This window comes from Fukomys damarensis, unplaced genomic scaffold (genome assembly GCF_012274545.1).
Source record: "Fukomys damarensis isolate Sample0158 unplaced genomic scaffold, DMR_v1.0_HiC HiC_scaffold_8, whole genome shotgun sequence".
NCBI lineage: Eukaryota > Metazoa > Chordata > Mammalia > Rodentia > Bathyergidae > Fukomys > Fukomys damarensis.
The window spans coordinates 8,233,542-8,254,006 of NW_022900920.1; positions in this window are offsets into that span (position 1 = coordinate 8,233,542).

Sequence of the window (20,465 nt, forward strand, 5' to 3'; positions counted from 1 at the left end):
CATTCACTGCCTACTCCTATGTCCTCAAGTGTTCTACCTATTCAGTCTTTCGGCAGATTTAGTGTTTCCATTTTAATATTTAAATCTTTAGTCCCTTTCAAATTTAGGTTAGTGCATGGTGAAAAATATGGGCATAGTAGCCAGTGCAATTAGACAACAGAAAGAAATAAAAGGAATAAAAATAGAAAAAGAAGAGGTTAAATTATAACTATTTGTGGATGACATGATACTCTACATAGAAGACACTAAAAACTCCACCAAAAAGCTCTAGATTTGTTTACCAAATTCAGTGGCATAACTAGATACAAAGTCAACACTCAAAACTCAATAACCTTCCTGTACACGAATAAAGACTCAGTAACAGAGAAATTAGAGAAACAAACTCCTTCACAATAGCACCCAAGAAACTGAAATACCTAGAAATCAATCGAATGAAGAAAGTATAAGACCCCTACATTGAAAACTACAGTACTCTGAAAAAGGAGATCAAAGAGGTTATTAGGAAGTGCAAAGAAATCCCTTGTTCTTGAATAGGAAGAACCAACATAGTGAAATGGCCATACTTTCAAAATTATTATATGAGTTTAATGAAGTCTCATTCATTTTAGTTTTGTGAAATATAAACTTTGATTGTGAAATTGTTTTGAATTTCCTGTGATAGCAAAGAGAACTCCTTTATATTTCTCACCCATTGTCTCTCAGTGTTGATATCTGTACGAGTCAGGGCTTTCCTGAGAAACAGTTAATGAGTTATGCTGGGGGAAATGGGAATAGAGAGCTAATAAAAAAATTGACTCGTGAAAGAAACAAATCACATACAAATAAAAGCCCATCAACATCACAGCAGAATTCTCAACACAAACCTCAAGTTAAGAAGACCCTGGAGTGAGGTATTTCAAGCCCTAAGGGAAAACAACCTCCAATCTAGATTAATGTAATCTCCAAAACTATCTTTCAAAACTGATGGAGAAATAAGATACCTTCATGACAAAGAACACCTGATGAATACCAAACCAGCATTCCAAAAAAATTTAAACAATATCCTAGAAAACACAATGAAGGTCACAATCCCACAAAGCCCAGCAGAATGAATCTATCAGGCAAGAAAAGAAATTAAAACCAACAACAGGAAAAGGAAATGACAAGGATAAACCAACACATAACAGTTATAATCATTGTTAATTGTCACAATTCAACAATCAAAAGAAACAGACTGGTAGAATAGGTCAAGAAGCAAGATCCAGAGTGAGAAGTGAGTGTGGACTAGGGCCGCATAGCTGCAGCCATGGATCCAACCAGGATCCTAACTTTATCCTGGCTTCCTGAGCCTACAGGGCCCAGACAAAGATCCACCTGGCAAAGAGCTACATAGACCCACAAACAACAGCCCAAGACCCACACCATACCATCAGTAAGTGCTTGCAGATCCAAGTGAGAAGGCTGTGTGGACCACAGGAGTGCAGCTGCAGGCAAGTCCAGCCAGGCCTCTGCCCAAGACCAGGAAATTGGGCCTACAGACCTCAGCAAAAAGTCAGCCTAGAAAAGAGATGCAAAGGCACACAAGCAACAGCCAGGGGCCTGCCCCAATACCATCGGTAAATGCATACAGACCCTACCAGAAGCTCACCCAGACACTAGAACTTGGGTGCACAGCCCCCACCCAAAGACCCTCCCAGACAACAGCTACATAGCAGGGTAGGCCCTAGCAAGTGGCACACCTAGATACCATGCCAAGTATGCACAGACCCCAGCCAGAACCCTGCCCTGACAATAGGACAGCACAGGAATCAAGAAGGCCACCACTCTGAACCCAGGAATTGAAGCAATGGGGAGCAGCAGAGAAAAGGTCACTCAGTGGCTTGCTGAGAATTGAAGAAAACTGAGTGAGCAAAAAAGTTGCCTCAACAAAGGTGCTATTGAAATGAGAAGGCATGTAAACAAGCCTCAAAACTAGACTTCCAGATCACAAAAGGAAATCCCAAAGGGCAACGAGATGGAACAATCTGTTACTCAACCACCTGGACTCCCTGAAATGTCAATGAAAGAGGACTTGGAAAAAATGAAATCAGACATAATTTCTCAGAAAACAACAGAGATTGTCTCCATAGTGCAAGACATGATTAATAAATCTAGAGCGGACATAAATAAAGAAGACAAGAGCTAAGGAACATAATAGAATCCCAATATAGGAATCAAATGGAATCCATAAAACAGATACAAAGAGATTTCAGGGAGATTTAAAAAATTCTGTTGAAAGTTTACACAGCAGAAAGAACCAATGTGGATAAATAAATTCAGATATAGAAGAAAGGATTGCTCAGGAAAGAATTCTTAAAAATAATAAGGGACCACAAGAAATCAATCTGGTAGCTGCCAAATGATGCAAAGAATAAAGTAAGATCAGAGTCAATGAAGAAACAGGACAGAGTGTAAGTGATATATATATTTAAAAAAAACTGTTCACAGAAGTAATAGCAGAAAACTTCAAAGCTGAGGAAAAGAAATTGACATAGAGATAACTGAGGCATATAGGACTTCAACTAGCCATGATGAAAACATATCTATACCTAAGCATATAATAGTCAAGATTCCAGAAACCCAACAGAAGAACAAAATTTTACAAGCACTTAGAGAAAAGAAACAAATCACATACAAGAAGAAAGAAAGAAAGAAAGAAAGAAAGAAAGCCCATCAGAATCACAGCAGACTTATCAACACAAACCCTCAAGTCAAGAAGAGGCTGGAGTGATATTTTCAGTTGTAAATGAAAACAATATCCAACCCAGTTTGATGTACCCTGCAAAACTTTCTCTCAAAATTGGTGGAGAAATAAGAAACTCTCATGACAAAGAGCATCTAAAGGACTTCATGAATGCTAAACCAGCACTCAAAAAAATTTTAAACAATGTCCTAGGAAAAGACAGTGAGGATCACAATCCCTGGAAGCCCAGCAGAATGAACCAATCTGGCAAGAAAAGAACTTAAATGCAAAGGGAGAGATTACAACAAAAAGAAAATGTCATGCCAAGGATAAGTCAATACATATCAGTTACAATCATCAATGTCAATGGTCTCAATTCACCAAATAAAAGAAATAGGCTGGTAGAATGGGTCAATAATCAAGATCCAACAATATGCTGCATAGAAGAAACACACTTCTTTCAAAAAGAAACTCTTAGACTGAACATTAAAAGGAGAAGAACAATGCTCCATGAGACAGGAACCCCTCCCCCCAAAAAAGCAGGAGTAACTGCCCTCTTTGCAGATCAAATGGATTTCAAACCAACAATGATTAAGAAAGACAAAGAAGAGCCAGGGATTTGGCTCAGCGGTCCGGTGGCCTGCCTTGCAAGTGCAAGGACCCGAGTTCAATCCCTGGTACAAAAAAAAAAGAAAGAAAGACAAAGAAGAACACGACATCCTTGTAAAGGGGAAAATCCAGGAGGAAGAGATGACAGTCATAAATACATATGCACCAGATATTAGCGCACCCAACTGAATAAAACAACAGTCATGAAAAATCATATAAACACTAACACAATAGTATTGGGGAACATCAATACCACACTGTCACAAATAAATAGATCAACAAGATAGAAAATAAATAACAAAATATTAGAACTTAATCAAACTCTTGAATAAATGAACTTAACAGATATTTAGAGTGTTCTACCCCACAAAATCAGAATACACATTCTTTTCATCTGCATATGGTTCATTCTCCAAAATAGTCCACAGACTTGCTCACAGAACATGTTTAAGTAAATGCAAAGGAATTAAATTTATCCCCTGTAACCACAGACCACAGTGTGATGAAATTGGAGATCAACAGAAAAAGAAACCACAAGAGTTTCATAAACACATGGAAATTGAACAGCACACTTCTAACAACCAATGGGTCACAGAGGAAATTAAAGTAGAAATCAGACAGTTTCCACAATTAAATGACAATGTCAACACAACATATGAGAATTGATGGAACAATGAAAGCAGTCTTGAGAGGGAAATTCATAGTAGTGAATACCCATATTAGGAAAACAGAGTGAGTGCATTTAAACAACCTGAGGATGAACCTCAAGTTTCAAGAAGAAGAAGATCAAGACAAATCTAAAGCTCATACAAGGGAGGAAATTATAAAGATCAGAGTGGAAATCAATGCAATGGATACTAAAGGAATGGTACAAAATAAATCACTGAATCCAAGAGTTGGTTTTTTCACAGAATAAACAAAATTGATGAACCCTTAGCCAAACTTGTATTAAAAAAAAAAGGAAAGAAAAGGCCCAAATCCACACATTTAGGAATGAAAATTCTGAAATTACAATAGACCCAGAAGAAATCCAGAGGATCATGAATACCTACATTGAGAACCTATATGCCAAAAAGATGGAAAACACAGAAGAATGGACAGATTTCTGGTTATGTATGAATTATCAAAATTGAATGAAGAAAAACCTACATATTCTAAACAACCTAATATCAATCAATAAAACTGAAACTGTAATTAAAAGCTTACCAACAAAGAAAAGTCTGGGTCCTGATAGCTTCAATGCTGAATTCTACAAGACTTTTAGAGACTTTTACTGCCACTACTGTTTAAACTGTTTCATGAAATTGACTTGGAAGCAATACTCCCAAATTCATTCCTGGAAACGTGTCACCTTGATCCCAAAAGCAGAGAAAGATCCAACTGAAACAGAGAACTACAAGTCAATCTCACTAATGAACATAGATGCAAAAATCCTAAATAAGATACTGGCAAAATTCACAGAATTCAGAAGATCATCAAAAAAATCATGCACCCTGACCAAAGGAAATTCGTACCCTTGGGATGCAGCGATGGTGCAAATCAATAAATGTAATCCACTATATTAACAAAACCAATGACAGAAACCATATGATTATCTCAAAAGATGCAGAAAAGGCTTCGACAAAACCCAATATTCATTCATGATTTAAAAAAAAAAAACCCCTACAGAAAATTGGAATAGATGGTCTTTGTCTCAACCTGATAAACACCATCTATGAAAAGCCAACAGCAAACATCATGTTAAGTGGTCAAAAACTGAAATCCTTCATGCTAAAATCAGGAGCAAGATAAGAATGTCCACTATTACCACTCCTCCTCAATATGGTTCTGATCATTTGCCACAAAAAGAAATAAATCAGACAACAGAAAGAAATAAAAGAATTTAAAACAGGAACCAAATAAGTTAAATTGTCATTATATGCAGATATATATGACATGATACTCTCTATAGAAAACCCCAAAAATTATACCAAAAGTCTTCTAGACATAACCAAATTCAGTAGCTTAATGCAAAGTCAACACAGAAAAGTCAATAGCCTTCCTGTACACAAACAACAGACTAACTGAAAGACTAACTGGAAAAACAACTCTTTTCACAATAGCATCCCCCACAAAAAAAAAAGAAAGAAAGAAAGAAAAAGAAATACTTAGGATTCAGTCTAATGAAACAAATAAAAGACCTCTACTCTTAAAAAAGAGATAGAAGAGGATATCAGAAAATGGAAAGACATCTCTTTCTCCTGGGTAGGAAGAATCGATATATTGAAAATGGCCATACTTCCAAAACATATAGATTTGAAGAAATCCCAATTGCGATTTCATCAGCATATGTCACAGAACTTGAGAAAACTATTCAAAAATTTATTTGGAAGAAGAGACCTAGAATAGCAAAAGCAATTCTAAGCAACAAAGACAAGTTAGGAAATGTGGGAAAAAAATTTTAACAACTGTTCCTCAGAGAAAAGTGTACTATCTAGAATATATAAAGAATTTTTAAAAAATCAGACCTCCCAAATTTAAAGACCCAATCCAAAAATGGGCATCTGAAATGCACAGACATTTCTCAGACAAAGAAGAAAAAATAACAAATAAACATATGAAAAAATGTTCATCACTGGTCATTCGACAGATCCATATGAAAACAAGCTGAGATTACACCTCACCCCAGAAAGAATGGCTGCTAGCATGAAATCAACCAATGACAAATGCTGGCAGGGCTGTGGGGAAAAAGGATGTCTGCTTCACTGTCGGAAATCAATATGGAGATACCTCCAAAAACTAGGATTAGACATCTCATTTGATCCAGCTATTCCCCTACTTGGTAGCTTCCTAAAAGAATTAAAAGAATCATACCAAAGCAACATATGTGCACCCATGTTCATAGCAGCACATTTTGTAATAGCTAAAATTTGAAAACAGCCCAATTGCACATCAAGTGGAGACTGGATAGTTTTTCTTTTAATGAAATGGAGTACTATTCAGCCATAAAGAATGAGAAACTAAAGACATTTATAATTAAATGAATGCACATTGAGGCCATACTCTTGAGTAAAATAAATGACACACAGCAGCAAATAGACTGAAAGTGTAAATAAGGATCAAAATATATAACAGATAATTTGAAATGCAAATGGTAAGGGGAAGTGGGAGTTATAGGGGAAAGGAGAGAAGAAAATGGAATAAATATGAGAAAAGGAAAAACTAAAACCAAGTCTTTGTAAATAGTGAGGGGTAGAGGGATTTCTGGGAGGGCAGGGGAATGGGGAAAAAATAAGAACCAAGATATACCGTGTAAAGGTGCAAGATCCCAATGAGGAATGTAACTGTATTGTATACCTAAAATGTACCAATAATTTAAAGAAAAAGAAATTGACATGAGATCACGGAGGCTGGCAAATTTGAAGCTAGAGACTCAGGAGAACTGAAGGACTAAGATCTGACCTGAAGGCCAGCAGGCTCAAGACACAGAACAGTTGATGTTTCAGTTACATCCGGAGCCTGGAAAACAATTAAATCTTAGGTCAGAGACGATCTGGCAAGAGGAAATCTCTCTTACTCAGTCTTTTATTCTATTAGAGCATTCATGGATTAGATAAGGTCCACCTGTGTTAGGGAAGGCCATCTGTTTGACTCAGTTAACTGATTCAAATGACACCCTCATCCAGAAACTGCCTCAAAGATGTACCCAGCACAATGCCTGATCACCCCATATCCTCGTCAGGCTGACACATGAAACTGACCATAATGTCTTGCATACAGGGACACATTTATTAAACTGTAACATTGGTACTACATGTTAACTAAACAAAAAGCTCATTAGAATTTCCAGTTTTCTACCAATGTCCTTATTCCATCCCAGGATCCAGTCCAGGACTCCACAGTGCACTTACTCTCATGTCTCCTTAGCCCCCAACCTGCGGCAGCTTCTTGATTATGACTTTTATTTTATGGCTTTAATAGTTTCAAAAACAAATGGCCTGGTATTTGTACAATGTCCCTTTACTTCGTTTCTTTGATTTTTTATATAATTAAAGTGTTCTGCATAAAAGGAGCAGAACAACAAAGCCCCCTGCTCATGTTGGTATGTATCAGGAGTACCTGACATCCACAGGACCTATCACTTGCTTACCATGGTGTCTGCCAGGTTCCCCAGCATGGAGCTACTGTGTTTTCCTCCTCATGCCTTTTCCATGGAGAGTAAGTCTCTAGGTCCAGTCCTCTCCCAAGGGGAGAGATGACACTCTACTTCCCGAAAACAAGACCAATTGGAATTTTTCCACATAGAAGACTGTTTCTTTCTGTTTATTTGTCATTCACATGTATGGGCCCAGGTGCTCTTCTATTGATGTAGGGTTATAGTTCAACGTCAAGGTCTCTTGTTCACAGGCTCTGTGCTGACACCACAGCATGGGCCTGTGCCTGGCCCAGCCACCACCCTTTAATTTCTGAGGACTTTTTACCTTGCTTTCCCTTCCAACATGGCACAGTGCTTCCCTGTGTGGATTTCTGGGAGTTTCTGCTGCTAAGACGACAAAGGTGAACATTTGGGTGGGCTGGGCCCTGCACAGCTCTGAGCTGAACACACTGACAGTCCCTTCCACAGGCACATACTGTTAAGTTGTTGCTTCACGCGACTCCCCCAATCCTATGCACATGGGGTCATTCAAGGCCACCAGCCCAGAAATGGACTTTGGCCAATAGTGAAGCAGCACTTTTGGGACTCGGCCATCCAAAATCACGGTCTCAACCACCACGAAGTTAGAATCACCATGACATCCAGCTTGTGCACTGGGATTTGTTGCCTGGCGGATATAATGTACCTGGAAATAACATTTACTTTATGTAAGCAAATGAAAGAGTAAACACATCCATTCCTTGCTTCCCTGACGCCGTGGGCTTCTGTGGAATGAGGGTTGGCAGCACAACTGATGTGCCATCTGTCCTGATAAATGAGTCCCGGCTGCAGCTGCAGGCATCTAACATAATGATGCTAGGGTCCAAGGGGAAGTGAAGCCTCCCTTCTTTGGGTAGATTCACCATGGCTTCGAAAACTGAAGGAAAACAGAGGCAGGAGGAAGACAGAGAGACCTATGGATTTAGTCTACAGCAATCTTCCCCAGAGCCACACTGGTGTTCAAGAGTGTGATTTTGAATAGGCCTCTATTTGCTGACAGGAAGTAGAGATGGTCTAAAAAGGGGGCTGTGTCAAGGCTGAGGGCTGAGCCCTGTCTCCAAGCAGGACCCCTGTTACTGATGAAATCCAGGAAGATGTGGGAAGAGAGAGGTACCAGGAGAAGTCATCAGCCCAGCACAGAGAGGTTCATTCAGTCAGGACGTGTACACTGGAGGCAGGCCATTACAGCTAGCACAAGAACAGAAGATGGGGCCCAGAGGGGACAGGGGCCAGCCTTGGTTTCACAGGATCAACTTACCCCACCCACTCCAAAGGGAGCTACTAGACGTACCACCATCAGTGCCCGTGGTCTCCAAGATATAAACCAGACAAAGACACAAAGGAGGGGCAAGGAAGCTGTGGTAGAAAGGAGGGGAAAGGGGCAGCAAATAGACACAGGCTGGTGACAAGACAGGGACAGCCTTGGAAAAACCACACCTGTGCAAGCGGGAAGTTGAGGGGAAGGCTGCTATTTCACTTCCATTTGAGGTCCAGACAAGCCCAAAACCCATGCTGTGGGGCAGAGGCACTCAGGGAACCTTAGGTAGAACATGCCAGAACTTCTATTACTCTGAGTGAGAGACATTGAGGTACTATTTGGGCAGAGATTAAGAGGTATCCATATATGTGCAGAATGGGTGGCAAGTAACAATCTAAAGAAGGAGGAAGCTGAGGAGTCAGTAGCACAAGAGCAGGATAGAGCTGCAACACGGGTGCATCTCAGGATGAGTGGGGATGTAAGCACAAGTGAGGAACGCAGCCCAGGTACGGAGCACTGCAGAGCAGGGCCAAATAAACCAGATGAGGTCATGCTTCTGTGCTCTAAGGACGTTTTCTTTGGAGGCTACTTGGCCTGTCAGCCACAGGAGACATGGCCTCTCCCAGCACCATCAATGGAAATCTTGGGACTAGAAAACCACTACAGACCTGCTTCCAGCCAAACGTGAGCTCCTGCCCAACCCCAAGTAAATAGCACAAAATTAAGAAAAAGACAGATCCTGAGGCCAGTGAGACCTCCCTGTCCAGCCTTGGCTGTAGTGCACCTTCCTACAGGCTGCAGAGCACAGCTCTTGCCTCAGAGCTACAAAGTGAAAAATTGGGCCCAGCATAGTCTCCCAGCTCTCCCTCACTGCAGGGAAGATCTCTACCCCTCTGATTTCTGGAAGAAGGGAATGTCTAGCCAAAGCTATGGTGATTTAGATGTGGAATACTGCATTGTTCTAACAATAAACACCTAAGCTCTTTGTGCAGGATGTAGCATTTTAATAGTCATACTGAAAGGATATTAAACATTTCAAAAACTATGCATTGGTAGCCTATGTAGGATTTTTCAGAGAATTGTTTGGCCAGAGGGTATCACTTTGACCTTAACCTTGTGTTTTAAGCTGACCGGATGCAGTAATCTCTCTGGCACAGTTTATCTGGACTATTAGATCTATCTGCAAATATTTAAAACAGCCCCAGAGAACCATCATAGTAGATGATTAAAAAACTGATTTGCGAGGAACCAAGTTGAAGAAAATTGTGTGTCTGTGTAATACATATACAAACACTGTTTTTCAAATATGAGGTTGACCAGATCCATATGTTAAAATGTTTTTATTTTTAAAGTACAAATCCATCAGATGTTATTTGCTATTTAATGTTTAAATGAATAGGAAAATTCTCTCCCCTTAAGCAAATCACCAATCTTGCAAAGGTCAGATTCTATCACTTTGGTTAATTGGATCTGTCTCCAAAGTCACACTGTCAATACTTCAAGGGCAGCAGAGGGCACTGGGGGCTGCTTAGAATTGATGGGGCCTGAGGCTGAGTTGCAGGGGTCAGGACTGAGCACCTGAGGGAATTCCCTGCCATGGTTTCTGCATGTGTTTTTAGGCAGGTGATAGGGTTAGGTCGGCAGAGGTGCCCTCAACAGCATCTGGGTGAGTGACTGACTTCGCTGTGCTTCAGGGGCCCATAGCTTCCCAAGTTCTATTTATAAATTTGAACTTTGATTTATTTTAACCCTGGAAGATCTAAAATATCCTTCCTGAGCTAGGAATGGACTGCAGATGTACTCAGAAAAGTGTGTGTGCCATGGGCTACACCAGAGCAGTGCCAGAGCCCAGCACCACAGCTAAGTCTGGCCCTGCTCTGTCTTTTTCTTAGTTTTGTGCTGTTCACTTGGGGCCGGAATTGCAAGAGTCTTTCAACTGAAAATGCAAATTAGGAAAATATGTTCACTAAACCCACTCTTTCAGTGTTCAAATAGTCTTCTGTTCCTATCCTAAGAGAGCTTCCTAATGTCGTACAAGTACAAGAGAACCACAAAGAACAGAAAATCAAAGTTATTCATCCCTAGAGAAACCAAACACAAGGTGATGAAAATGAAAGTAGTTCTGAGGGGCCCTTCCGAGGTGCCAAGAACTGAGAAGCTAGAATTTCTCAAATTCATTCTGATGATCAACAGGCTTGCTGAACCTGTCTGTCTTCCTGCCTTTGACATGGTTATGGTTGTCACATTAATGACACATCAACGTGGAAGTTTGGCAGATTTCAGTCAAAATAGGTCTGATTTAAACAATGTGATAAGGCAGGACATAATTGAACAGTGTGATAATATGGTTTTACTAAACTCTGGAATGTTTTGAGTCTTTTTTTCTCTTCTTCCAAGAGCAATTTAATAAAACTCCTGCAGCTGAATCGCTGGCAGAGCTCCTACTCACAACCTGACAGTCCTGCCAGGTGGGACTGCTGCATGATCAATTCTACTAGGTCACCAGTGCAGCTGTCAGGCCAGTCGGGGTCCTGTACATAAGTTGTTGTCAGAGAAAAACAAATCCAGAGTTAGGGTTATATGCTAAAGGGTTATTACAGTACAAAGAGGGGTACTATTCCAATAGAGGGAGGAGGATTACTGCGATACAGAAAATCTCAGACACATGAGCTCTATAAGAACTTGTTTCGGGGAATAAAACCATTTCTTTTGCCCTTTTCAGTTCAGTATCTGGGATCTGCAAATGAAACTGGCAAAAGACAGATCAACCAGAGAAAACATTTATTTATATATTCAATGCACATAAACATAGGGGTGCTCAATGTTCAGTAACTCAAAGCAGCCCAGTATAGAGAACTTGGGACAGATACACCTAACTCAGTCAGGGAGGGAAAGTGTCTCCCATGGACATGGAGGCCACTCCTGAGGCCAAAAGGCCCTCTGAATTAGGCCACCCTGGGGCTCAGAGGAGCCAAAGGGAGTCAGTGTATCTGTCAAACATAGATCCCAAGAATCGAGCAATCTCCTGAATGCAACAGTTTATTGAACATTTATTGCATTCACAGCAAGAGAGGGGAGCTCATCCATGGCATAAATTGGAAGCCAGAGGCAGCAGCAATGGTGCAGGATCTTTCTTTCACCCAGCCAACATGCTGTGAGAATGCAGGGTGCCCAACAGGCAGGCCTGAAACTCAGCGATCTGGAGACTGAGCACTGAAACTCACAGCAATCCCAAGACTGGTACAGCTGGGCAGCCAAGCGGGGCCTTGTGACTGGCAGAGTGACAACCACAGACAGATACAGAGCTCCAGCAGCAGCGCTGCCAAGAGCAGTTCCCGGGGCAAAGCCCACAGCATTGAACCAGTAACGTGAGCCAAAGAGCACCCAGAGGCTTCAGCTTTTATGCTATGGGGAGTTTGATACAAATAACAAAGTGCTAATCTATGGTGGTAAAATATGTTTTTTTCTTTATGGTAAATATATATTGTTTTATAAAATGTATTTTTATGAGTTTCTTGCAAGGGTTCACAAGATAAGCTTTTTGACAGGCAGACCATAAGGTTATCACGCTATATGATTACAGCACTGGTCACATGATTATCACAAGCTAGTTTAGATTCAGAAAGTAAGTTTAGAACCAGACAGAAACACAGGATGGCTTCTGTCCTGCTCACATCAGAAAGATAAAGGACAGAAAAGCCTTTTGTGGGGAAAACAGGACATTTTCCATCATTATTACAAATTTTAGGAAGAAACATGAGAGATACAAAAGTGGGATAATGTTTGTTTATGCAGGGGTCTTGCATTCTATTCGTGGACACAAAATGCTCCTCGAAAGGGGTCTTATGGCAGGTTCACTCCTGGCCTCTCTCCTGGAAACAAACACACCATGAATAGGAAATTTACTACAGCCTCATTTCCCAGAAGCAGCTGCTTATGGTTAGACAAGGAAAGCCCCAAACGGGCTCTTTAATGCATCTGCTGAGTCTCAAAATTCTTTAGCTTCGCTAGTCTTCATTCCAACTCTGGAGTTCCAAGGAGGTCTTCACATAAGATGCAATTTGGTTAAGTCAAATTAGGTGGCATTTTGTCCAGATTGGTCAGCGAAGATAAGTACATCATTACGTAGCAAACATGAAAGTTCAGAGACTCTGGGTATGGTACCTTAGAGATATCTGAGTTTCATCTTAGACGTTGATTATTTGTCACAAGCCACACCAGAGCACCAAAATATAGGAGGTTGAATTGCTCCTGTTATCCAAGATCACAGGGCCCACCATCCCTGCATCCTCTGGGCCACCTTCAGTACTGACTCTGGTCAACAGGGAGACAGTTCACTCATCTGCCAAAGATTTGTGGATTTCAGAATGGGAAATGCTTGGGAGTACTGTGTCACCAGCAACCCCTTCAGACCCTTGCAGACAGTAACATCCTTACTGCCGGCCTCTGGGGCAAGCCCAGCCACTTCAGGCCTGGAGTACCTCCTCCAAGGCCATCAGAGGAAGAGGGATGGAGCCCTCTCAGGCACTGCACCATTATTAGTATGGCTGATGAGAACAAATGTTAATAAAATGGAAGAAAAGCAAACCAGGGATTCTAGGAACTGACCTTCCACAGGGAAAATTGAAGGATAACCAGAAGGACTTAAATCGCGAAACCTCCTTTGTCAGGGTCACCAGGTGTTAGCATGGTACTTACTGCCTCCCATACTGGAGATCCTAGAAGGCAGCACCAGTACAATTATAATCACCTGTGTGAAGGCGCCATCCAGTCTCATCTTTCTCTTTTGCACATAAGGGCCTCTTGGGCTGCTCTCCAGGTTAACCCAGTGAATGTTCTGCCCAAGCCACAGGGGCAAGTTATCTCTGTGCCACGGACTTCAAAAGCGGGGGAGAGGACATTTGGGGATAATCATGAGAGAGGAGGGAGTGTTAGAAAAGCAATGCTTAAAGCACTGAGAAGCTATCAACTGGAGGAGAGGAGTAAGGTGAAAGAGAGTTAAGACAGAGAGGAGGGTCAGAGCAGAACCAGGTCTGGGTCAGGGATTCGGTGGCATTTATCCTCAGCCAAAGCAGATGTCCCTGTAGAATGGTATGGGGCTGAGGCCTCACCCTGACATTCTAGGTAGATCAGGGCAAAGGAGTCAGAGAGGAGTGAGGGGAGATTGAGAACTGGGGACGACTTCCAGAGAAATATCTCCTTCAGATTCTGGACATGGCTATAGTAGGGTCTGCAGTTTGACCCTGTTCTTGGGATGTTTCTAGTATGTTCCCTGCATCTTCCAAATATCTGCTTTGTTGCCTTGTACCACTGTGGGGTTTCCATATACAGAAGGTGGTTGAGCACTCTAATGAAGCCTTTTTAAGCAGTTCAAAAATCGATAATTGTTGGTTTATGTTTCCAAATAACTACCACAACAGTTTAAGAAAAAGAAAAGCAATGAAGGACCTGGGTTCAAGTGCATCATCTTGGGGCCCAACAGAGCAGGAACCAAAGGTTTTTCATATAAAAATCTTGCACCATGAGCTTTCACCCCAGAGGCCAGCCAAGACAATAGCAATACTGCTTTATTACTCTGTCAAGATGCATACGGTTTAGAGATTATAAATCCCAGGCACCTGCTCCCCTCCTGGCCTCACAAGTGGCTTCATCACTTTCAAATTGACAGTCAGTTTTTTTATTACAAAGTTTAGACTAGACATCAGGGGAGAAAGTTCAGGAGTGAAACACAAACAACTTTTATCTCCAGAGCACTAAAAATTGACTTGGGAAAGTTTCCTGTGGTGGGTCTCAGGGACAATGAGGCTAAGCACAAAGGACTTTAGTTTTTCATCCACAGCCTGCTGATGAGCAGGCTGGAAGAGCCACACCATGCAGTGTCCGTAAGGCCAGCAGCCCTGGGCTCACAGACTGCATAGTTTCAGTCCTTCGTCCTAAAGGGCTCAACTCTGGGAGCTTTTCCTCTTTAGGAAAGACAAAGAGAATCTGTACTGCTCCAGACCTCCAGTGGCCATGGAAGAAACAAGAATCCAGCAGAGGGAAGACAGCCAGGGAGGTGTAGACAGAAAAGCTTCCCATTTGCAGGGAGATGCAGGAGATTGGGCTGGATTTGACACTGATAGCTTGAAGGCCCTGCTGGCCCTCCCAGCCCTGTTTGAGGGCTGGAAAGGCAGAACACATGGGACCTCAGAGCAAGACACATACATGTCACAACAGCAGGAATGGTCCCTGACTCACCAGGCAGCTCTGCCTCCACACTGAGAGTGAGAGGAGCAGCAGGAGCTCCTGAGTCTGACTCTGCCAAGCCAAGAAGTGAGTGCTAAAGATAAAATGGAGACCAAGAGTGCTCACTTCGGCAGCACATATACTAAAATGGAGACCAAGAGCGGACACCCAGGTTTGACAGGAGACTGACTGCCAAATAGGAGCCCAGGCTGGGGTGCTGCTCAGAGAGGGTTCTCAGAGGCTCCTGAAGCTGCACTGCCTGCCATCTCTGCCATCGCCGCCTCCTGTTAGGTCAGCAGAACAAAGATTCTGAATGGCCTTTTGGCTGTTGATATCTGAGACTTCAGGAAGCTGGAGGTGACTGCTCTGTATGGGTTATTCCAGACCCTGAGGGGTCGTGATCAGAGTTCTAAGGGGTCCTACTGAGCTTCCTTCTCAGCACGTCAGGGCATTTGGCTTTATATTTCCGAGTTTCTACACTATCAGCAAGCCCGTCATCCCTTCCTAGTCCTAGAAGGGGCTATCACTCTCCAAAAAGCATCCTGTTCTTTCTTTAAACATAAAAAACACAATTGCATACTTTTCTTCATATTCTTACAATTCTCTGATAATATTCTTTAGTGTTGTAATTGGTCTATATTTTCCGTTTGTCTATTCCAGTGGTTCCACTGATTAGGCCTTTCCTGATTTCAGTTGGTAAAGGTGAGGTTAGAGCCAAGGGGGCTGATCAGAGATCATAGCCAGAAAACTGCCATGTTTTAACAAGTCTGTTACTAAAAATCTCCTGAATTTGACCCATTTTGCTGCAATTTTTGGGCTCACGTCCAATCTTCTTTGATGATTTCACTCCTGGGATAGCCAAAAGCAAGCATTTTCCAATTCTTTTACTGTCTCCAATTTTCTTATGATTCCTGGCATCTTCTCTGATTTGTACTCAGTCCCTGCTCTGTGCTTTGGACTTTGATTGATTGATGGAAACACAAGAAGCCTAAGAGAGTAGGGAGAGTTTTAAAGTAGGGAACACATGATCTATGGTTTCTTAAATTTCTCAGAAACCCATGAGTTTGGGGAATTCATTTACTGTTCCATGAAGTTCCCAAGGAATTAGAGTTTAAAATCAGTGGTATGACTTTCCCCTAAAAGGTGAGGTTGAGTGTTCAAAGCAAACAGTGGGATGGGCTGTGCTCCTGGCTGGGCATGGAGGTAGTGACAGAAAAAGATGACAACATCACAGAGAAAGTGAGAAGACTTAAAGACTCTGCACATTAAATTCTATAGAATGGGTCATGGGTCATGGTGAGCACTGGGGCTGGAACATGAGGAAAGGAATGAGCTAAAGAAATAGGTAACACAGGGAGGGGCCTAAGCTGGAAATGGGGATCTACTTTCTTTTCCTGCTTGATGCAGGAGTCCTGATAATTCATTCAGAGAATGGAGAAGCCTCACAGAATGCCCAAAACAGGTGGTTCCTTTTTTCTTAGCACTATAGTGCCACAAGGAGTGAAGACCTTCAAAAAAAATGAAACTAAATGTCCAATTCTCAAAGGCCCTTGTGATCTTTCTCCTTTCTGTACAGATGTTCAGAGAGGTGGACCATCACCAACACAATGCAAGTTACTGATCTGGGGATTAGTGGCTAAGTAGTGGGTCCCTTGAAAACACAACAGGGGACTCACTGCAGGGCAGAGGCAGATTGGCCATGCAAGCTGTGTTCAGCACTCTTGTCTGGAAACCTGCCTGGAACTCTGGCCATGCTAAACAGGAGTGTCCCCAGTCACCCATTTTCTATGGCATCTCTTACACCAGAGACAGAACAAGGGACCAATTGCCTCTGCTCTCTTAGGCAAGAACCACAAGAAGCAGAAATGCAAGGGCACATTGGTCAGTCTCCGTAACTGTATCTCCCTTTTCCTCTGGCTTCTGTCTCAGCCCATGCGGGCACCAGCATGCGACAAGAGGAATGAAGAAAAACAAGTTCATGTCTTTCCGCCCCTGAGCCTTTGTTGCCTCTCTTGGACTCTGGCGATCAATGCGCCTCTTTTCCAATGACCATCTGTATTAGGCAGCCCTATTATTTAACCAGGAACTGGAAACACTACTCCCTTCCTCCTCCTGCCTCCTCAGACTTAAAGTTGTAGATGTCATGATGCTACCTCTACTCTTGAGAGTTCTACCACTGCTCTGCGATCCATGAATCATTCACACAATTTAAAGATACTCCCTTAGATAGGTTTTTTAGGTTGCTCTCTCTGCCCTGACAGGGGCTTGACTGTTACAGCACCCTGCTCAAAATAGTACTCCTTCTATATCTGCCTGCTTTTCTTTTGGTTTTCCTCTATTTTGTAGAGTAAATCACATGTTTATTACCTCATCTCTTTATCTACATTCCGATTCAGTAGGAGGGATCAAGGCCTTTGGTCACTGTATGAAAACTGGTTTGTGGTGCTGAGAAAATCTTTCCATGACAGATGTCAGGAAAATGCCTCTGGGAAGCTGAACCCCAAACCCCTGACACTATGCCTACATGAAGTATAATGATTCTACTTGCATTTACTGTCTGCTGAATTTTGACCCAAGTCTGTTCTCCTTGAAAATTGGGGTCTTCCAAATGGGCACTGATGCTTGCTGAGGATATTACACCCTCAACTTTTTGAGAGCTGATCCATAGTTCTGGGTCTTGAAGAAAATGTACACTCACAGCCCTTTCTTGCTCTCTTCACCTTCTGACTGCCCAGTTATAGCATAATTCCGATCTGTATAACTGGTACCCCAGGTTCGAAGGCGTCTCCTCCTTCCCACGAGGAGCCCACATTTTATGGACACAGCTGGGACACGAAGGTAACTTGGTGACACACTGGTGATATAGTGGAGGAGCTCCTACCTACCCAGACCTCATCAACATGGGTGCTAATTAGACCAGTTGTCAAGATGGCTGCAAATTGCTCAAACCTTTCCAAAAAAGAAATCTCATGCCATTTAGTTAGAGCAATAATTTTTATGAATAAAATAATTCAGAAATATATGTTAATGGAATATTATAATCCATTAACAAAATTTACGCTGTGTCTTCTTTTGCTGTGTCTGAGATACCAAGGGTCACAATGCTGTCAGAAACATCCTGAGTTCTCATGTAATAATCATAGACAATGCTGCTGCACATTAGGATCCACACTTGTCATCATCTTTTACATAATGGAACATTCAGTCCCCCACCAACCATGGACAATATGAAGTTTGGGGTTTGAATTTGAGAGAATAAAGTTCTACCTAAGATCATAGACTAAGTCACCAGTTAAGCCCCACAGAGCTCTCTGAAGATCAGTCTCCTCCTCTCTGAAATGGGGTCCTAGGGAGTGAAAAGGCCTATGGAATGTTGAAAAGCAGGGTGTATTCCAGGCATAATAGACATTTGACACTCAATATTCTTTGAAAATACACTAGGATGTGCCACAATTAAGGGGTCAGCCAAGCTCTGATATAGGGGCCTGCCTTGTGGTACACAGAAAGCTACAGGAGGTATGTTTAGCCAAGAAGAAACAAGGTGCTTGGAGCAGAAATTAATTATAGTCAGAAACTAGAATCAGAGCCAGAGACAGATACCTACAGGATCCAAATGCCCCACAGTTATCAGAAGCATTAAATATGGCATCAACTACATTCACAGGAGACCTGGACTGAGCCGGTTGCCTGCAGACATAGGCAAAGAGGAAAATCCCAGAAGGGCTTGGAAGTATGTGGCAGGGTTGCCAAAAACCCTGATATATTTTTTATTGCACATTATTCTACCTCCCTCTGATATTTCCTCTGCAACACCTTCTGCCTACTGAAACCTCCAACAACTCCTTCACTGTGTAACACCCAGCTGCCCCCGCCCCATTTCACCAAGAAAGTGGAAGCAATCAGAATATAATTTCCACTATCCTCCACACATCTTTCCAGTTTTGAGTCCATGTATTTTCTCTTCTCCCTGTTTCCAAACCCCACACCCTCTTCCTACTCATGGAACTCGCTACAGTGATTTTCCCTCTCCCTCCAGCACTGTGTGATTTTCCCCTCACTACTGGATTTCCCAACCCCACAGAACATGGATGCCATGTGGTAGCTTTTCTCCATGTAAATGAAGGAAAGCATCTCCCCCATTAGCTTCCCCCCTGTATCTGTGCTCTACCTCCTACCTCTTATAGCACTACTCCAGAAAAGCTGGTGTTGTCTTGAGTTTCTTGTGACCTCAGTCCGGAAGGTTTTGGCTGTCATTATTGGCTGATGCTACATTCATTTGGATGAGGCAGAGGGAAATGAGGTTTGTTATTCACAGGTGAATATTCGCAGTGAATGGTCACTGTCACCCAGATACCTATATCCCAAACCAAGAGTCACTCTCGCTTCCTCTCCTACCACCTGTTGCACACCAAAGCCATCAGAAATTGAGTTCCTTCTTACCATTAATCTTGCACCCCTACCTGTCATCACTAAACCTGCTATCCTAGATCATCTCCACTAGTCTCGCAACTCATGTTTTCATGTCCCTTCTTTCCATGGAGGAACCAGAGTGGTTAATTGAATTTAAAACTCTGAGCATGAATCTCTGGTTTAAATATCCATTGCTTTCCCATCATACGTGGGATGAATGCCACACTCTCCTCGTGCCTATGGTGTTCAGTAACATGGCGTCCATCTGCTTCTGTGATTTCACACTAAACTTCACCGCACCACATGCAGTGCTGCACCAGCCTCTCTCCTCTAAAATAAACCAAACCCCCTTCTGCCCCAGCTCCTTCTGGTCTGCAGGTGCCTATTGAGAATACTGCTCACCCACCTGCCCCCGCATCCTCCCTTCTTGTCATTGCATTTCAGTGTCCCCATTCTGGAAGCCTCCTTGGCCATGCATTGTGAGAAAAAGGAACCTTGGAAAGGTGTATGATTTGCTTGCAGCCACAGAACTAAGCAGTGACAAAAGCAGAGTGGGAGTCCAGATTTTCCTGACACCAGGACCTCAGCTGTTTTAATCGATTTCATTTGAGAATAAAAACAAGTAGTTGGGCATAACTTTGACTTTCTTTTTCCTTCCTGAAGCATGGAAAATAAAGGACAGTTAAATGATCCAGTCCCACAGTAGAATGAGACAAAATACAACATGGGAAAATAATTGCAATTGTTTCCAAATGATTCAAGAAAAGCTACTATGTCTTCCATTCATATACAATTCTTACCAAAATGATGCAAGTCTATTTCATTCCAAAAATAGTATCCTTCTTTTTAAATGTTTTACGCCTAAAAGTGCTCTTTAAACTTCCCTTTTAATGTGTGGCATTGTGAAAGGGGTGATGGTACACCCATGTCACCCTCTCCATCTTGACCTAGAAAAATAGTTGTGTTAAACACTAAGCTAGACCCTTGGGTGCCATGTAATTATTTCCCCCAGGAATATGTGCGTTGACAACTGTAAAAGTTGTGATGCATTTTATCATGTCAATCAAATAATGCCTTGCAGATAGGAA